Source organism: Mastomys coucha, unplaced genomic scaffold (assembly GCF_008632895.1).
Source record: "Mastomys coucha isolate ucsf_1 unplaced genomic scaffold, UCSF_Mcou_1 pScaffold1, whole genome shotgun sequence".
NCBI lineage: Eukaryota > Metazoa > Chordata > Mammalia > Rodentia > Muridae > Mastomys > Mastomys coucha.
In genome coordinates this window covers 74,396,165-74,402,054 of record NW_022196891.1, presented here as the reverse complement: position 1 = coordinate 74,402,054, position 5,890 = coordinate 74,396,165, and the positions used below count along the sequence as shown (strand labels likewise).

At 43.2% G+C, this 5,890-nt stretch overlaps 1 long non-coding RNA gene across 1 annotated transcript in view; it reads left to right on the top strand.

Moving 5' to 3' along the window:
* The first annotated feature begins 1,988 nt into the window (after positions 1-1,988).
* The window catches only part of LOC116104053, a 38,779-nt gene continuing 34,877 nt past the window's right edge, over positions 1,989-5,890 (top strand). Inside the window, exon 1 of the long non-coding RNA XR_004123693.1 lies at positions 1,989-2,093. This is a non-coding gene — a long non-coding RNA (uncharacterized LOC116104053). The remainder of the gene's footprint in view (positions 2,094-5,890) is intronic.

Genomic DNA, 5,890 nt, shown 5'->3' with positions numbered 1-5,890 from the left:
AGGGGGGGGGGGGTAGAAGATATAAAAGGGAAGCTTATTTTGAGTTGGTCACTTAAAATCATAAGCTGAGTTGAGAAAAATTCTGTGTCACCAATATATGAATATAGACATATATGCATACATATAGATCTATAGACAGAGTTTTTTTTTTTCTGCGACGCTTTTGGGTTTACACCAAGTCGGAAGTATCACGACTTTTTTGTTACTTAAGTTCTGTGTGCTAACTTTGTCACAGCAGTCTGTCAACAATGGTTACTGACGTGTGCGTATACACAAAACAGTCGGAGGCCGCTGCGCTTGTACACAGAAAAGTCGGAGGCCGCTCTTGCTTGTCTGACTCAATTTAGATAGAACAGATTAACCTAAAAGTCCATTTATTAGAGATTCACCATTGGTGACATATCATGTCTGCTTTGATGTACTCTCCATCTCTTCGGTACCTAACATGCCGCTCTAGGGAAGTTGGAGATGAGGAGAGTTAACCATCGTGCCTAGACAGAAGATTGCCCGAGTGGCTCTGGTACTTACAAGTTGATGGAACATAAGCAAATAATTTTCTTCCTTCCTTCCTTCCTTCCTTCCTTCCTTCCTTCCTTCTTTCCTTTCTTCCTTCCTTTCTTTCTTTCCTTCTTTCTTTCTTTCCTTCTTCCTTTCCTTCTTTCTTTCTTTCTTTCTTTCTCCTTTTTCAGTTCTAGCTTACTCTGCCTAAAGTGAAGAGAAAATAAAACCAACCTGACCTAACTATATATCACAAATAATTATAAAGAGTAAGTGAAGCCATGATGGGGACCAGCCTTGTAAGCCACACGTACCCTTCAGGGCACAGGCTTAGGAATGTTGATGGCAGTTGAACACTGTGGCTATGAAACAGTGACCACAATGCAGAAGCTAGCCACTTGACATTGTTGTCAACCTATTCTCCCAAGTACAAGTTCACACGATTATAATAAATTCAAAATGTGCTTCAGTCACCTCCTAGGGGGACTTCATTCCATCAGATGAGTTATTCAGAAATGAAAAACACCTTTTGTAGGGGCAAGGAGGAACTTGGCTCAATCCAGATATTTTCATTTTAACAATATCTTCTTGTGATGCATACACTATACAGAGGATCATTTAAATAATCCAGGAGCTGGAAGAAAATAAATCAGTACTTTATATTTTTTAATTAATGGCCACCTCCTGGGCACTAGGTTTGTGACAGCATTATTGAGGCACACCCTCAATAAAGAGTTAGCCTTCGAAGTTAGGAGACATATGAGGGAACATTTGGAGCATTCTTCCCAAGGGAACGAACGTCCCCTGCTTCAAATGAAGGTTGAATGAATGCACCATAGACTGGAGGAAGTATTTCAAGTGCCAGATCAGTTATCTCCAGTTAAGGATTGCCAACCTTTCTCCCAAAGTTAAACAAACAAACAAACAAACACAAGAACACAGTACGAACTGTCACCACAATTTGATACACCTACTCAAAGAAAGAAAGTTATTTTAACACCTACAGGATGTGGCTGGCTGGAGGGGGGTGCTGCTGCTCACTTAACAAATGCGGGGTTTTAGATTCAGTCCCCAGCATCACAATAAGTAAACAGGTTAATAATGAGATTCCCATAATCCCTCACACCATGCAGCCCTGAAAGCACAATCACTTGGCTTATTGGAAAACTGAAACTATTGTCCTGAGAGCGATCATTTTCTTGCAAAGTGGAAAATCTTTCCCCAACCCTCTGGTGCTGGTTGCCACATTGAGTGGACAGACTCAGAGCTGTCTAGACATCTTTTGCTCTAAAGTTACTATGATCACCTAAATCTATTTAGTCAAAAAACGGTTTATTAGCCTTTTAGCACAAAAGAATACCCTCCAGTTGGAATATATGAATGTTGCAGCATTTTCTATGTCCAATCACATTAGAGCAGTGGCAGGCCTGTGATTGGACAGGAAAAAGGAGGCGGAGCTAGAAGTTTGGAGAGACAGTTAGAGAGGTAACAGGAAGGAGGAGAAGCGAAGCCAACATGGAGGCAGACGAACCAGAAGGTGATCCTGATCCCATGTTGTTTTTTAAACAGCCACAAGTAGCCAAGATTTTCACAAGGTTAGAATAATTGGGTTAAAGCTTTATCTTTACCAATTGGCTCTGAAATTATTGTATTGGCATCTTGTCAATTGTGATCTTATTGTTATATAAATCTGATTGGATAATTAAGCTTTAAGAGCCATGTTTCCACTGGGTAACTAGGTGTTGAGATGGCTGATCGTGGGGTGGGAGGGGGCATTGCATGGAAGCAAGATGAACTCGCTAGATGGGAGAGTGTAGCTCAGTGGTGAGAACATGCTGAGCCGGACCCTGCTGGGACATAGTGTTGTGGCCTGCTAGTACCGGTACTAGAGTAGGAACACGGACTGGCGGGGCAGGAAAGATGACGGGCTAACTTTTTTAATATTCCCCGAAGCATATGAACAACTATTGGCATGGTGATTGATACTTTTGCCCTTTCAGGGCCTCAAACTGTCATGTAAAGTTTTGGTGAAATACTTTCATCAATGAATTTTGGTCATTCTTCGTCATCCAGTGAGTTTGCAATAACAGGGGGAAAAAATCTATTGATAACCATTTTTTTTCCAGACATTATCACAGGCATTTGACATATCTCCAGGTGTAAGGAGATGGCTCCGTTTCTGTTCAGAGGACCCAGTTGCTCTTTGTCGGTGCTGTGGGTCTCATCTGCTACTGGCTCCTTCTCTGCCCTGAGACGCTCAGTGTTCCATCTGAGAGCCTGACTAAACTTAGCTCATGCCAGAGAGGGCAGCTCTCACTGGGAAGGTGTTACTGGATTAAATCTCATGACCTAAGTGTCTGGGAAATACAAGGTCTGCAGCTTTTCTCGTCGTGAAACAGGAGAAAGGATCTGAGCTATAATGTGTCATTGATTTCCCTAGTCACCATCATATTCTCACTAAGTTGAACCGTTTTCTGTGGAAATCCAAGATCAGAGCAAAGAAGTAAAATAAGCAAGCAAGCAAACAAACAAACAAACAACCCCAAACCAAAAGATGTATTTCCTGTAAATGGAATAAACAAGATTGCAACTATACGATAACATTCAAAACTTTGTAAATATGCTATACGTAGCTTTTCCATTTAGCGTACAGGCTGCCTCTGCCCAGTAGAGTGGCTGAAAAGCATAATAGTTGTTTCCATCTAAATCAGGTTTCCGTTTGTAAAGCTCCTGGAGGGACTGAGTTGATTTCTCATCCTTATTTTCTCCCAGTCTCACAGCCTAACCCAAACACCGCAAATGCAGATGAGTTCAGGGAGAATTAGCCCACACCGCCATAACACTCACTCACCCATCAGCTCTTCACTGGGGGGATTTGTCATATGCCCACCCCTGTAAGGCACTGTGCTAAATTTTTGTGATTGCCAAGGTGAAAACCCAATTTCACATTGTGATGGGATCTGAGGTGGGACCTTAGTTAACATATAGCAAGTCAGAAGTGACAGTATTTCTCAAAATCAAAGTTTTTAAATCTACACTCTACAATAAGGAATAGATATATCCTGATAACACTGGATTTATAGATTATGCGTAACTGCCTGGTCACTCAGCCAACACTCAGATGAAAAATAAATCTTTGGCAAACTAAACTGATGTTTCTAATATGTGGTACATTGAAGTGTTTTCTTTCCTATTTCATGTAATTATAGAAAAGACTTATGTGACCAGCTAAGCTGATGATGGGTCATGATTTGCAAGATAGCAGTACGGGAGTCTGTGTGGGTAGTTCTGTATGTAACAAAAATAGCAATAAGCCTGTGATAGACACTAGATAGAAATAAAACAAAAGACAATGTTAAAACAATGCTACAGTACCCCCTCCCTCAACTGATTTACCTTAAGAAAGATATTTCCTGCCATAAAAGTAGAGGATATTCTTTTACGTGGAAGTATTCAGTTTAGAACTGATGAAGAACAACTTTAGAAATGGTAGTAACTGGCAGGCAGGATATATAAGGCCTTATGTGGCAAGAAAGGTAAATATGGGGGAAAAAAGAAAGGTAAAAATTCCTTGGGGTTAATCTGCTTTACTTCCATCCCCCACACTTGCACCCTATCTGGGGTATAGTCCAAAGACAAGTGGACTGCCTCTCACTGTGCAAAGCCCTTCAGCTGCCCCAGTACTGGCCTTGGCCTTCCAGTATGGCAGGGGAAAGTAGGACGAGCAGTTCTATGTAGAAGGAGCAAAACAGGGCTGGAGAGCTGGCTCATCGGTTAAGAGTACTGACTGCTCTTCCGGAGGTCTTTAGTTCAATTCCCAGCAACCACATGGTAGCTCACAACCATCTGTAATGTAAACATCTTCTGGTGTGTCTGAAGACAGCTATAGTGCACTCATATAAATAATAAATAATATTTTAAAAAAGGTGTAAAACACTAGGGGTAACTTTGTTCTATAGCACCCCGCTCTCACAACAGCTAAGCCAGTCCTGTGGTAGTGAGACTGCAGCCACTCCAGGAAAGAGAATGGTGCTAATTCATGTTGGAAGGCTCCAAGCACCTTGCACTGGTCCCATCTCCCAACGTAGCTTCATTAAGGAATTAAGGTCCCCGACAGTGAGTTTGTAGAGACACATGCAAACCATAGCAGGGCCTTTTCAGACTCACTTCTCTGAGAAGGCATGAGTACCCACTTCTAGGTAGTTCTTAGGTCAAGTCAGTGTGGTTACCACGAGTGCCACACCAGCCTTGGCTGATAAAGAGACCAAACTGAGCAGCAGTTGATGGAAGGCCTGTGGGGAGATTCAGCTCCAGAGATCTGCCAAAGCAGGGGGATTTCTATTGCTTCAGGGCAAAAGCCCAGGTTCAGAGAATCTCAGCATAAGATTAACCACTCATCTGAACATTGAGTCAACACAGCCATATTGGAAGGTATAGACAAAGGGGTCTACTGACCCCAGGGACATATTCCAGGCATTAACAAAAGCTTGGGTCTTAAAAGGAAAGAGAATGGGGACAGGGACAAGAGGACCAGAGCTAACCAGACTTGGCTGAAATGCAGCCAGACTGGTCAAGATCTCAGCTCTGGCTCTCCAAGCCAGCTAGAGGACATCCTTTTTGCTTGTTGCGGACATGAGCCAGTTCCTGAGATGGTTGCTCCTGCTTGGGTGAATCTCATCATGGAGTGATATGTCTGTAAGATTTTGTTGTTCTTAAAATCCAAGTTGATGGGAGACTTAGAGATGACTTTGTGGAGGGGTGGGCAGGGTCTGGAACACGGATTTACAAAAACTGAGCATACGGCATCACAGCTTCCTTTACTCCTGTGCCTTCACCCTTGAGGAAGGATGAAAGAGAGGTAGGGGGTGGAGAGGGAGGGGGAGAGGTATCAGTGGAGTTTAAACAGATACTTCATGGGGGATGTGTATCTCTACACGTAGAAAAGCAGGCAGCTGACTGGGAGTGAAGGGGACAGATGAAAGATGAAGGGAGAAACCCGGGAAGATGCTCTGTGGCGACAAGTGCGTTCTGTGCAGGCAGGATGCTCTGAGTTTGGATCCTTAGCACCCATATAAACACCAAGGCACAGTTGCATGACTCTAAGCTCAGGGGTGAATGGCAGAGACATGTATATTCTGGTAGCCCACCAGCCAAGTCAGCCTTGCCCAAAAGCTTTGGGTTGAGTGAGAGACCCTGTCTCAAGATGGAGAATGCCAGACAAGGACAATAGGTGTCCTTGTCTGGACTATGCATATGTATACAGTGTGCATGCAGGCATGTGTGCACCCATCCCTGCCATACACACACATGAAAGTAAAGATGCGATGTGGGGAGCCACAGCTGCCACCCTATATACATATATTTTGAACACCTGGTTTCCGGCCAGAGCAGA